Source organism: Vicia villosa, unplaced genomic scaffold (assembly GCF_029867415.1).
Source record: "Vicia villosa cultivar HV-30 ecotype Madison, WI unplaced genomic scaffold, Vvil1.0 ctg.002551F_1_1, whole genome shotgun sequence".
Lineage (NCBI taxonomy): Eukaryota > Viridiplantae > Streptophyta > Magnoliopsida > Fabales > Fabaceae > Vicia > Vicia villosa.
Genome location: NW_026705966.1, coordinates 213,449 through 228,115, shown reverse-complemented (window position 1 = coordinate 228,115; position 14,667 = coordinate 213,449).

Here is a 14,667-nt window from a genome sequence, read left to right as displayed (position 1 = left end):
CAAGGAAGTGTCATATCTCACGGCCATTGAAACGAAAGTGTCAAAACCTAAGAGAGCATTCAAATTCAATTATCACAGCCTAAACAACCAAGTTCACCACATTCTTCATTACTTGCTCAAGGATCACAGAATTCTTTTCTTTTTTTTTTTTTTTTATATTATTATTATTATTATTTTTTTCTTTATTATATACATAAATATATATACCCCTTGAGCACTATCTTTTGATTTATCCTCACCAATGTACACCTTTATTTTATTCTCCCCAACTTGTATATTACCAAGACATTACTAAGAATGCTCCCTATTCTAAGGCAAAAAGGAATCAATCCTTATCATATCAAATGGAAACAGTTCTAGGTAGAAAGAAAAGAAAGTCATCAAGATTCTATCAAAAATCGGTATAGAGATCTATATACAACATAAGCTTAACCGATAAGAATCTTGGCAAACGGCTCAAAGTGGTTAGCAAAAACTCACACACTCACCGGGTAGGTTACATTTGGATTGGAAGTTTTTCTCATAGTGCAGAACAAAACGCCTTGATCACTTTCATGCTTAACACAATTTAATAATAATGCAAGATTAATCATAATAAAAACGAGTTAAAACGCACATTGCTGGTATCCAGCACAATTTATATATATACACAATGGAAAGTCTCCTCACAACTACAGCTAGGCTAAAGTGATTCACAATTGAACTAATTTTATCCACAGAAATTAATGACAACTAATTTGTACAATTAAAAGCATCAGAATCAAAGGTACTTGATAAATAAAACGATAAAGGATGTACCTTGCGCGTACAGTTTTCAACTTATATCATCACCACTCAAATTGTGTTGCATCATCCAAATTCATCGTGGCAACAAAAATTCGTGTTCCAGCTAATTAATCATCAGGACAACTTATCAAACCATTATTTCTAAAATATAAACACTAAACTAAAATAAACTACTTAAAAATAAATAAATGCAAAAATAAAATAAACTGAACTTATATAAAATAAAAACCACACCAAACAGGTGTTAAGTATCCAAAGGCGTAAACTTAGCCTTTCAAAGTACCTCATCCAAAAGGATGGAACAAAACTATAAACATTAAAAACAAAGTAACTAAAAATTGTTCTAACATAAAACTAAAAACAATAAAAATAAAACAGTAAAACAAAACTACTCCTCATCAGAAGTATCCTCATCAGCATCAGCCATCCCCTCCTCAGGATCTGGCCTGCCCTCAGGCCATGAAGCATAAGCAGATAGATCATCCCGGGTACCAACAGGCTGCTGCAGAGAAAGCTGCCGGATAGAATCCTGCAAAAACATAAACGCTCTCTGATGCGCCATATGCATCTGATAGTTCCAATCACTTGCATCACCATACTGTGGACCAGCAGGCGGTGCAGCAGCAACCGGAACAGCTTGAGAAGCATTGGGAAGGTCAGATGCACCAGCAGCAACACCAAAAGGACGACCTCCAGGCAAACAGTACCTGTTAGCAAAAATATCATCTATAACACCATCCATGGGAATCCTACCACCAGGTGGAAACCGGACATCAGCCTTCCTGCACAAACCCATTATTAAACCAGGAAAAATCAACCTACATTTCACCCCATCTCCATGAAGAGTCCCATTCAGGGCGACTCTTTTCAGCTCGTTCGCCACAATCCTGGACACATCAATGTTATCACCATTCAAAATACCCTGAACCAAACCTGCCGTATCAATGGTGAGGGAGGAAGTGTGACTCCGTGGCCTAATGTTGTAAAGGACCACCGAAGTCACCAACTGAGCCTCCTCCGTCAACTGACTACGAGTAAAAGTCTTTGGCAGCCCAGCTTTAGTCAGAGTATAGGTGAAACCAGTCCTGCAAATCCTCTCCCTAATACTCTCCACGTCCCAGTTTCCTCTGTTCAACCTGGGATGGTACTGGCATTCTTCTACCAAAGCAAGAGGGTTATCCAGAAAATCAAAAATAGCCTCTTTGCTAAAATCAATGGCCTTACCTCTCACCCATGTTTTAAACGGGTAAGCTTCAGTACCTGACCAACCGCTCGGAGGCAAGGCGTTTGCGTAGAATTCTCTGACAATTTCCACCTGATAGAATTTTGGTGGAGTGAACAACTTGTCCCAGCATGTTTCAGACAAAGCAGTCCACGCCCTTTGGAAGAGGCCGTGGTCAATAGGAACCACAGTTCGTTCACTCCACACAACGCGGCTTTCAAGCTCATGGTACCTCGCCTCTTGCTCCGGACCTAGAAACTTCGTCCGATCAAACCTGCCAGCTTGTGAGGAAGATCCCTCACCAGAACCAGTCTTCTTTCTCTTTAAAAAGGGTGCCATTCCTGCACAAATTAAATCAAACAAAACACACAAATTGAAACAAAGTTAGCATAACCTCTATTTTAATAGCCTATATCAATCCACAGTCATCATCAATCACAAAACAGACCCTATCTACACCCTAAACAACATAAAAAAAAATTTCAAAGATGAACCCAGGGCGCGACGTGCGCTGAACAGGGCGCGACGCGGGCTCTGCGAAACCCAGAAAAATTCTTCAGAAATCTGCAAAACAGAAGAGGAGACAAGCTTCTCCTCCCTTCCAAAGGTTCCAGAAAGCATAAGATACAGCAAACGATTGTTTTCTACCCTAGTTTTTCAAAATTATTCAAAATATTCCTAAATCTAAAAACCTAACAACTAAAACTTAAATTAATGGAAATAGAGAAGAAGATAGACAAACCTTTGATGATTGATGACAATGGAGTGACGAAATTAGTGAGGAAATGCAACAAGTGTGTGTTGTGTTTCTTTCTTTTCTTGGAACAAAGAGGAGAAAGGGTGGAATGGAGGCAAAGACCTCCAAAACCCTAGCTAACACACTCTGCCCACGAAACCGGGTCGGGCCCAGCATGGGTGGGCCCAAATCAAAATTATTATTTTTTTTCAAAAATATGTACAGCGCGCGACGCGCGCAGACTCGGCGCGACGCGCCCTCATCTCTGCCTGGAAGGGGTCCTTGAGTTCACATAGCGCGCGACGCGCGCATATGGGTGCGACGCGCGCTACACCAGAAACAGCAGAAAAACTGCATTGTTTCAGCACGCCCAAAAATACCGGTATATCGTTTCTGGCTCGACGACAACTCAAAAATCCCACCTGCAAAAAGAACACAAATACAAGTGAATATATACAACTTGGGGTGCCTCCCAAGAGCGCTTTGTTTAACGTCGGTCAGCTCGACGGTCAAAGGCAATCAAGGATCGCCAAACGATAAAACGCAAGTTTCACGATTAAAATCGCTTCCTCGATACACCTTCAACCTCTGACCATTTACTACCCACTCTTGGTTTGATTTTTGGTCCTCTATCACAATAGCCCCTTGGCTTCTCACTTCTTTGACCAAAAACGGTCCGGACCATTTAGACTTCAACTTTCCCGGGAAAAGTCTTAACCGGGAATTGAAGAGTAAAACTAATTGCCCTACCTTAAAGTCCTTCATTCTAACCTTACTATCATGATAGAATTTGGTCTTTTCCTTGTAAATCGAATTGGACTTATAGGCATGCAATCTCATCTCTTCCAACTCATTAAGTTGGATTTTTCTTCTCTCTCCACACAACTTGTGGTCAAAATTCAAAAGCTTCAAGGCCCAATATGCCTTATGCTCTAGTTCTACGGGAAGGTGGCAACTTTTACCATACACCATTTGGAATGGTGTAAGACCGATCGGTGCTTTGAAAGCGGTCCGATACGCCCACAAGGTTTCATCTAACTTCATTGACCAATCCTTCCTAGAGCTAGACACAGTTTTCTCAAGAATTCTCTTAATCTCTCTATTGGTCCTCTCAACTTGCCCATTAGTTTGTGGATGATATGGAGTAGCTACCTTGTGCTTTACTCCATATTGCTCCAACACTTTTTCAAGCGGAGCATTACAAAAATGAGATCCACCATCACTAATTATCACTCTTGGCGAGCCAAACCGCGAAAATATATTTTTCTTCAAAAACTTTATCACGGTCTTACCATCCGCTTTGGGTGAAGCAATCGCTTCCACCCACTTAGACACGTAATCAACAGCTACCAAGATGTATTCATTTGACATTGAGGAAGGGAATGGTCCAACAAAATCAATGCCCCAACAATCGAATACCTCAACTTCTACAATACTTTGGAGGGGCATTTCCTCTCTTTTCCCTATTCCACCAGTTCTTTGACAACTGTCGCATGAGGCAACATGGTGGTAAGCATCTTTGAACAAAGTAGGCCACCAAAATCCCGATTGAAGGACTTTTGTGGCCGTACGCAAACCATTAAAATGACCACCATAAGGCGAATTGTGGCAATGCCACAAAATGCTTTTTGCCTCCTCATCCGCGACACATCTTCTCAAAAGATTGTCACTACTCAACTTAAACAAGTGAGGATCATCCCAAACATAAAAATTAGTATCGTTTAAAAACTTTTTTCTTTGATTCCAAGTTAGATCCTCCGGTATCCAGCCAGATGCTTTATGATTAGCCATATCTGCGAACCAGGGTCTAACTTCTTGTACCATGTACAGTTCTTCATCTGGGAATTCTTCCCTTACCTCTTTTTCATTGTTTGTCACCTCGGTATTCACTAACCGAGACAAATGATCCGCAATCAAATTTTCTGTACCTTTCTTATCTTTCACTTCAAGATCAAATTCTTGAAGCAAAAGAATCCACCGAATAAGCCTTTGTTTTGAATCAGGCTTGGTAAGAAGATATTTGATTGCGGCATGATCAGTATAACACACAACTTTAGAACCAATGAGGTAAGAGCGAAACTTTTCCAATGCAAATACAATTGCGAGCAATTCTTTTTCGGTAGTGGCATAGTTAACCTGTGCCTCATTTAAAACTTTGCTCGCATAATGTATAGCATGGAATTGTTTGTTCTTCCTTTGGCCTAAGACCGCACCAACCGCATAGTCACTCGCATCGCACATGAGTTCAAACTCAAGCGACCAATTAGGAGCGACAATTATGGGTGTGGTGGTCAAATTTGCTTTAAGTTCTAGGAAAGCTTTTAGACATGATTCATCAAAATTAAATTCCATACCTTTGTTGAGCAAATTACTCAAAGGCTTTGCGACCTTGGAGAAATCCTTGATGAATCTTCTATAGAACCCAGCATGTCCCAAGAAGCTCCTTATGCCTTTCACATTCACCGGAGGGGGAAGCTTTTCAATAACTTCAATTTTTGCCGGATCGACCTCAAGCCCCTTTGAAGAAACCTTGTGGCCAAGAACAATCCCATCCGTCACCATGAAAGTGCATTTCTCCCAGTTGAGAACCAAATTTGTTTCAATGCATCTCTCCATTACCACATCAAGGTTCTTTAAGCACAAGTCAAATGACGACCCGTACACAGAAAAATCATCCATGAAAACCTCAATGCTTTTCTCGATCAAATCTGAGAAGATAGCTTGCATGCACCTTTGAAATGTTGCAGGAGCATTACATAGTCCAAATGGCATTCTTCGGTATGCGAAAACGCCAAAAGGACAAGTAAAAGCAGTTTTCTCGTGGTCCGCCGGATTCACTGATATTTGATTGTATCCCGAATAACCATCCAAGAAACAATAGAAATTTCTTCCGGCTAACCTCTCTAACATTTGATCCATAAAAGGTAATGGAAAGTGATCTTTTCTTGTTGCTTGGTTCAACCTCCTATAATCAATACACATACGCCACCCGGTCACCGCTCTCGAAGGAATCAACTCGTTCTTCTCATTTCTCACTACCGTCAATCCACCCTTCTTAGGAACCACATGCACCGGGCTCACCCATTCGCTATCGGAGATGGGATAAATCATCTCCGCCTCTAATAACTTCACAACCTCTTTTCTAACAACTTCTTTCATGGTTGGATTCAATCGCCTTTGAGGTTGTGCCACGGGCCGAAAATCATCTTCTAACATAATCTTATGCATACAATAGGCCGGACTAATACCCTTCAAGTCGGATAAAACCCATCCTATTGCTTCTTGATTCTTTGTCAACACTTCCTTCAATCGATGCTCTTCCTTGTTAGACAAACCACTATTAATGATAACCGGCTTAGTAGAATTGTCACCGAGAAACACGTATTTCAAGTGAGACGGTAACACATTCAACTCCACCTTTTGCTCTTCAACTTTAGGTTCATCCTTCAACTCTTCAATTTGAGTTTCAAATGGATTCATCTCCTCACAAGCCTCTAAATTTATCAAGCAATCTTCAATTTCCTTCTCTTGATCTTTGGTGAGAACTTCGAGAGCTTCCATTAAAGTCTTCTCAAGAGGATTCGACAAGTGCATTTGATTCTCCACTTTCATAATAGCCCTTTCGGTAGCATCGATTCTAAAACAATCATCCTCATCACTAGGATGCTTGATGGCTTCAAAGAGATCAAGACATAATTCTTCATCTTGGTACCTTAATTTCATTAAGCCATCATCAATATCTATCATCATTCGGGCCGTCTTCATAAAAGGACTTCCTAAGATCAATGGAATCTCAGGATCTTCTTCCATGTCTATGACAATAAAATCAACAGGATACCAAAATTTGTCAACCTTTACAAGCAAGTCTTCCGCAACTCCATGAGGATGAGCTGTGGATTTATCCGCTAATGATAACGTCATCCTTGTCGGCTTCAAATCGTTGATTCCTAATCTTCTCACCATAGACAATGGGATCAAATTAATGCTAGAACCGGTATCTACCAAACCTTTGCCTATGTGAACATTTCCAATAGACACCGGTAAGGTTACCCGCCCAGGATCATTTGATTTTATCGGAGTAGTGCGTTGAATTAACGCATTACAACAAGAGCTCACCGTTACTACCTCCGGATCCAAGAATCTTCTCTTCTTAGTGATGATGTCTTTGATGAATTTTGCATACATCGGCATTTGCTCTAATGCCTCGGAAAAAGGAACATTAATTTGCAACTTGCTAAAAATATCCAAGAACCGAGCATAGTGCTTTGCATCTTCTTTCTTTGACGGACCTGGAGGGTAAGGTAATTTCTTCACTTGTATAGAATCATCCACCTTCTTCTTTCCCTTTTCACTCACACTCAATTTTTTTCTCTCTTTTTCTACAACTTTCTCAAGAGTTTCTTTTTCCACTAATTCTTTCTCTTTCTCATTTTCAACTAAATCACCCTCAACATTTTTTTCTACTTCAATCACCCTATCTTTTTCACTCTCAACAATTTCTTCCTCAACTATTTCTCCTACACCCATATCAATATTTCTACCGCTACGAGTTAGAATTGACTTACAATGCTCACGAGGATTTTCTTGTGTAGTAGCCGGAAAAGGACCTTTGTTTTGATCGGCAAGTTGCTTTGACAATTGCCCGACTTGAGTTTCAAGGTTCTTTATTGCGGCATCCGTACTCTTTTGGCTTGCAGTTTGCAATTGCATGAATTGGCTAAGAGTGTCCTCGATTGAAAGCTTTGTTTGTTGAGGTTGTTGATTGTAACCGCCTTGATAAGGATTTTGACGATTCGATGGGCCCGCTTCCGGCCTCCATCCTTGTTGATAACCTTGATTACCTCTTTGTTGGTAACCTTGGTTATTGTTGTAAGGTTGTTGTTGTTGTCTCCCACCATAAACTTGATTAGGATTAGACACATAATTCACCTCTTCACCCGGTGGAGGACAAAAACCTGTTTGATGGTCACCCCTACACAACTCACAACACATCACATGTTGATTTTTAGAAGGGCTCCCATTTATCTCTTTGATTTGTTGAGGGAGTTTTGACATTTGTTGAGTGAGCAATTCTACTTGTTGTGTCAATAACTTGTTTTGAGCAAGTATTGCATCACTAGTATTCAATTCAAGAACTCCCGGTTTTCTTTGCAATGCACTACGGTTGTGTTGCCCTTGATGATCATTCAAAGCCATCCTATCAATGATAGCAATTGCTTCAGCAGCTGTTTTTGACATCAACGAACCACCCGCGGTAGCATCTAAAAGAGTTTTTGGTTGAGGTTGGAGTCCATTCCTAAAGATATGGATTTGAGACAATTCATCAAACCCATGACCTTTGCACTTTCTAACCATGGACTTGAACCTCTCCCATGCTTCATTGAGAGATTCATTCGAACCTTGAGAGAACACCGCAATAGAAGTTTTCGCTTCCATGAACCTATTGTGAGGAAAGAACCGATCCAAGAACTTCTCTTCTAACTCGTTCCAATTTGTCATGACATTATTTGGTTGATCAAGGTACCATTCCTTAGCTTTTCCAATTAAGGAATGAGGAAAAAGTCTCCTGAACACCTGTTCTTCTTGGTCTTCCGGAGCACCAATTGTTCCGGCGATCTCGTAGAACTTTGTTAGATGAGTAAATGGATCCTCGTGATCTGCCCCTGTGAACGGATTTTGGTATAATAATTGAAGTAACCCCGTCTTCATCTCGGAGTTTCTTCCATTGGCCTGATCACGAGCAAATTGTGCATTGAGTCGAGGGCTATTAACACAAGGCCCTCGAACTGGAACATTAGGGATCTCTCCTGCCATTTCTCCCTCAACTAAGTTTTCAACCGGAGTTGAAGAAGAAGATGCCTCTTGTTGTTGTCTTCTTTCCCTAGCTAGTTGTCTCCTCCTACGAGTTTTGCTATTCTCTCTACGAGCAGTCCTCTCAATCTCAGGATCAAAAAGGAGTTGATCTGCAGGTACACGTCCTCGCATAAACTGTTATCTGAAAAACTAACCAAGCAAATTAACAAACACAAGGAAAATAAATTTAGAAACAAGATATTAATTATAAGACTCAATTCAAAACAAACTATTGCAATGCTTGCAATATCTAAACAACATTCCCCGGCAACGGCGCCATTTTGTTGAAAGAGTATTGTGGTGTACTTTTCGTTATTATCGTATCCACAGGGATTATTGCGATATCACCGCCGTTCTATAGCCTATTTTGTCTTGAGTTAATGTTACTTTAGTTTTAGGTTTGCAAAAGATCATTCAATTCTTTTAGTAGCAAAGAGTAAATTAATGAGAGTTCTAAGTTAAAGAAAATGTATCAAGATTCAATTTCATCGACCTAAATTTGTATGTCTCCTTATAAATATACGTATATGAACATGGTAACGATCAACATAATTACGTATCGACGCCTATATCGTCCGTGTCCGCAACGATATAGTTAGATTTACCGTATTGTTTAACCGACGATTTCTCCACCGTTTAAACAATACAAATAACGTTTTAAAACCGATACTAAGTAAACATCAAACGCTAAATCCATGTCTGCAATTTATAGTTTGATAGATGATAAAGTTAGATCTAGATACAAATATTGATGTCTCAAACACTTATACCAAAGAAAAAGCTTTAATAAACAAACTAAACCATCTATATTGATCATCACCTGTTCATACATAATATATTCACAAGAAAAACATACAAAAAGCTAGGAAGATTACATCTTATCTTGATACAAAAGGGGTTTAGCTATCCATGAAAATGGTAGCTTGCTCAAGAAGTAAAGGATGAAGATCAATAAGCATCAAAGGCGAATAATCGATGATCAAGACTTCCAATCTTCAATTCTTAGTTTGCTACAGTGAATATGGTTTTTTTAGCTCTTAAGAAAAAGGTCCACACCCAAAAAATCAGAATTACTCTTTATATAGAAAAAACATTTTCTGTCCAGGGCGCGTCGCGCCCTCCAGCGCGCTTCGCGCCAATACACTTAAGAAATTTAAACCGCCCATGCGCGTGACGCGCGCAACTCTCTGCTTTGAAGCTCCAAAATATCTTGCCCAGGGCGCGACGCGCCCACATCTCCGCGCGACGCGCGCTTACTTCTGCCAGGCACTCTCTTGCAAAGCTCAAAACAAGCTCCAAACTTCCCCAAAATTGGCTAAAACCTACAAAATCATAACTAAAACACATATTAACATAAAATGAAAGCTTAATATTATAAACTATAAATAATTATCTAAAACTTCAGGGAATTGTACGAATATCCGATAAAAACGGTCGAAAGGTGCCATTAATTAAACTAAATATAAACACAATTTGGCACCTAACAGCACCCACTTCTTAAACAAGTTGATGGAAAATCTGTTGAAAAAGTACAATGTGAAACATAAGATTGCCACTGCATATCATCCTCAAACCAGTGGTCAGGTAGAGGTTTCGAACAGGCAAATCAAGCAGATTCTCGAAAAGACTGTTAATGCTTCGAGAAAAGATTGGTCTATGAAGCTTGAAGACGCACTATGGGCGTACAAAACAGCATTCAAAATCCCCATTGGTATGTCCCCGTATCAACTAGTTTATGGTAAGACGTGCCATCTCCCTCTTGAGCTTGAGCACAGAGCATTTTGGGCTACCAAATACTTGAACTATGATCTGGCAAAAGCAGGTGAATTACGAATTCTTCAACTCCATGAGCTAGAAGAATTTTGTGATCAAGCCTATGAGAATGCTAAGGTCTATAAAGAGCAGACCCGGAAATGGCATGATCAGAGAATAAAACAGAAAGTATTCTGGGAAGGCCAGTTAGTGCTTCTATTCAACTCCAGGCTTAAACGTTTTCCTGGAAAATTAAAATCCCGGTGGTCTGGTCCGTTTGTGGTACAAACGGTATTCCCACATGGTGCGGTGGAAATTAAAAATCCAAACAATGGAGATGTTTTCAAGGTGAATGGACAACGGCTGAAGCCCTACTACACTGGAGTAGGAGCAGGAGTGATCGATCATTTGCGTCTCACCGGATGAGGTGTAGACCGTCGAGCCATGCGACGTTAAACGAAGCGCTTCGTGGGAGGCAACCCACGCTTGTTTTCTTTGACATTTTTCTTTGTTCTATTTTGTTTTATTGTAGGTGGTAATGTTGGACCGGTAGGCGCAACTCGAGTAACAAAGCACGAAGATTGTTCCATTTTAAGAAAAAAATGTGTGAAAGTGAGGCTACAGCATTAACAACACGGGCGCCCGTGTGCAGCAACACGGCCCGTGTTTCCCCTCAGCACGCTCCTTTTTGAAATGGCAGAAAATTCACACGGCCACCTGTGTGCAGCCACACGGACCGTGTGGGCTATGCGGGGGCAGAAATTTGAAAATTTTTTGGGCCACCCTTGTGGGCCCCATCTGCATTATAACATTCTTCTTCTTCATTCCACTCATTCTCCCACTTCTTACTCTCTTCCTCCATGAAAACCTAGCCTCCACCTTCATAAACCTCACTCTACCACCATCAACCACTCACTTAAACACTATAGTGCCTTCACAAAAGTTGCTCTACTCTCCATCCTCTACACTTCTATCGGTTTAGATTTTTATTTTGTGCATTTTTAATTTTTCGAATTTTTCCTTGTTGTGTTGTTTGTCTCTTGTTTCAATTTTCTTGCAGAGCACTTATCATGCCTCCCCGAAAGACAACCCAGCGCCGCAACGTCAGGGATGATTTCGCCGAATCCTCCCAACCAAGGCAGCGGGTCCGTCGCGCCCCTAGTCGCGCAACCGGTCGTAGTGGGAACCAAGAAGAGAATGCCCATGGCATTACATTTGCCCTTCCTAAACACAAAGCAAGGTATGATGTTTTAGTTCAGCGTAAGTTACTCCCGACCAGATATATCTGTGATGACACTCTTGTCAAGTTAGGCCTTAAAGATGAAGTTTACCGTATGTTTCACAACATCGGGATGTTGCCCTTTATGCTATTTGAGGCACCGACTTATGAAGGCCTAACTCTTGAATTTCTGAGCACTGTAGAATTTAAATTGAGACACAAATGGAATGGTTCCGAATTTGAGTATTTTGGTGATCTGGAATTTTATATGTTTGGAAATAAGCATACTTTATCTGTGGAAGAGGTTGGGGCGACCCTTAAATTACCCTCCGCTGGACCGGGAGCCCCACCCGAAACATTTCCTGCTTGTGAATTTTGGGAAGCCATCACAGGTGCAGCTGGGTACAATCCTAGTAAGACTAAGGCCTCAGGGATTCATAACCCTTGCTTCAGGTATGCTCAGAAAGGTTTGGCCTTTATCTTATTTGGGAGAGGAGATAGTACAGGGGTATGTGCGAAGAGAGAGCTGTTTCTTTTGCATAATATGATTGAGGTAAGTCGAGTGAATATAGCGGCCTTTGCTGCTAACCACCTAAAACAAGTTGGGTATGCCTCTGCTGGAGAGATTTCAGTCGGTGGGATGATCTCCCAACTGGCTGAACACTTGAACTATAGCCAGCTCTTGATTGAGGAACCCTCGATACCGGGTAAGAATATTGACTTGCAAACTCTTGTCAATCAAATGATGATTGTGGTAAAGCCCGGGTACTTCTCCCTAACTTTTCATGGGCAACATATTATGGCACTGCCTGCACCCGATAGTATTTCTATTGCAAATCGTGCTAACTGGTTGTATGTAGCTACAGGTGAATATATGGGTGAAAGCCCTCCACATGATCATAATTTTGCAGGTGACGACAGGGAGGATGACATTCCAACCCAAGATCACCCTGTCCCGCCTCCTCAGCAGTTCTTCCAACACACTGCTGGGTCATCCTCCATGACTCTGGATCAATGGGGGTGGGTACAAGCAGAGATTGGCGCTCTCCGTACCGAGCAAACACGACAAGGTGTTGAGTTGTTCCGACAAGGAGCTGTCGTGGATGATGTCCAAGAGATGATGCGACGCCTTATGTTGCAATTTCCACAGGATCCTCCTCCTCCACCACCGTTTCAGTAAGCCAGGTAATCTCCGTCACACTGGAATTAAAACATTGAGGACAATGTTTCGTTCAGGTGTGGGGGAGGTTCTTTTGTTATTTTATTGCTTTGCTTTCCGTTTTGAATTCATAGTTTAGTTTGTTTGATTTGATTAGGTTTATTTCTCTTACTTTTATTTTTAAGTGTGTTTCTTTCAAGTTTGTATGGTGCAGTGCCATCATGGTGTTACCAGATAATGGATACAAGTCGGAAGGGAGTGAATTAATAGTTAGTGGTTGAACAACACATTCCACACTTGATCTCTGCAGGCACCACGGAAGCTGACACAATCAAAGGGAAGAAGGTAGGACGCAAAAAGTCAACACTGAACCAAGAGAGGAGTATGGTGAACTTTAGATGAAAGGAAACTCCAGGACACTAAGAGCACCTTGAAGCATGCAAGCTTAACCGACCCGGTGAGATTTCAGAGCCAAATTCATAACTCCACATGAGAGTCCAGTCAGGTATGGCACTATTCACTTTGATTTTGCGTATGTTCTCATAACACAAGCACACTACGAAAGCGCACACTGAGGCAAGTTTTTTTTTCATAACCCCGAGCCTTTCTAGCCATCCCGTATGCATGATATCCATCGTTAACCCCCTTTGAGCCGTAATGTTTGTTTTGTTCATTGTGTTATTCTTGTTACCACCCGCATATTCACTGTTCATGCTATCGCTCGGCATTAATGTTAGTTCCTTGAAGGACACGAAAGTCTCTAAGTGTGGGGTTGTGAACCATTGAGAAAAGGGAAAGAAAAAAAATAGAGAAAGAAAAGAAAAATAAAAGAGAAAAGATGAATGTGGAACTTGTGAAAATCCAAAGAGAAAGTTTGAAAATCAAAGCAAAGAAAAATCTTAGCCCTTGCCCACTTATGTGAAAGACCATGTAAGGTCTTAACCCCATTCTTACGATTCAAGCCACCAAGGTTAGAAATGTGAACCCAGCATAAATGCCGAGCACCAAAACCATTTGTTATCCCATTCCTTGTTTACCCCACCAAACCCAAGCCACGCTACAGCCCTAAGACCTCATGAAGTGTGTGTAATCTGTGTGTGTAGTGATTAGAGAATATATTCAAAGTTAAAAGTAATATGCATACCTTGGTACTGTGAGTGTAGACACTTTAACCCGGAGAGATTTTGTGAGATTGTGAAAAGCTTGCAGGTGAAAAAGTGCTCGAAAGTGATAATGCAGTTGATAGTTTGAAGAAGGAAACTAGAAACTCGATTGCTAAGTGAAGGAACTTTGCGAAGAACCTGATTGTGTTGTGGAGGAAAGAATCTCGTCGGTGACCTTTGTTTTGCCTCGATACATCACTTGAGGACAAGCAATGAGATAAGTGTGGGGTTGTGATCGGTCACCATTTCTAGTAAGTTTCCGCACCTTTTTCCGACCAAAATCCGTAATCTTGGTAATACTAAGTGGCATTGGCATATGCTTTTAAAGTAAGTTTCTTGTTTTTTGGTTGTGTGACTTTGTTGCATCTTAATGCGTTTTGAGTATTATAAAAGTGTCGTTTTATGCGCTGGTTGTTAGTTTGTTGTTGACCAGGTTGATGCACGGGAGAGATAGGAACGTATGGCGCGCACGAGTGGAAAGAAAAGAAGCCAAAAAAGCCAAGTCTGAGGCTAACACGGGCACCCGTGTGCATGCACACGATCCGTGTCAAAAAGTGGCCAGAAAAGCAAGTTTGAAGCAAAAAACAGAGGTTTCACACGGGCACCCGTGTGCATGCACACGGTCCGTGTGGAAATATGCAGGGAACATGTGTTTTTGGCCCAGGAGCAGAGGAACAACACGGGCGCCCGTGTGCAGCAACACGGCCCGTGTTGTTGAGGCGTGCTGATTTTATTTTCATTATTTTTCTCACCTGAAGGAGCCCAGTAAGGGAATTT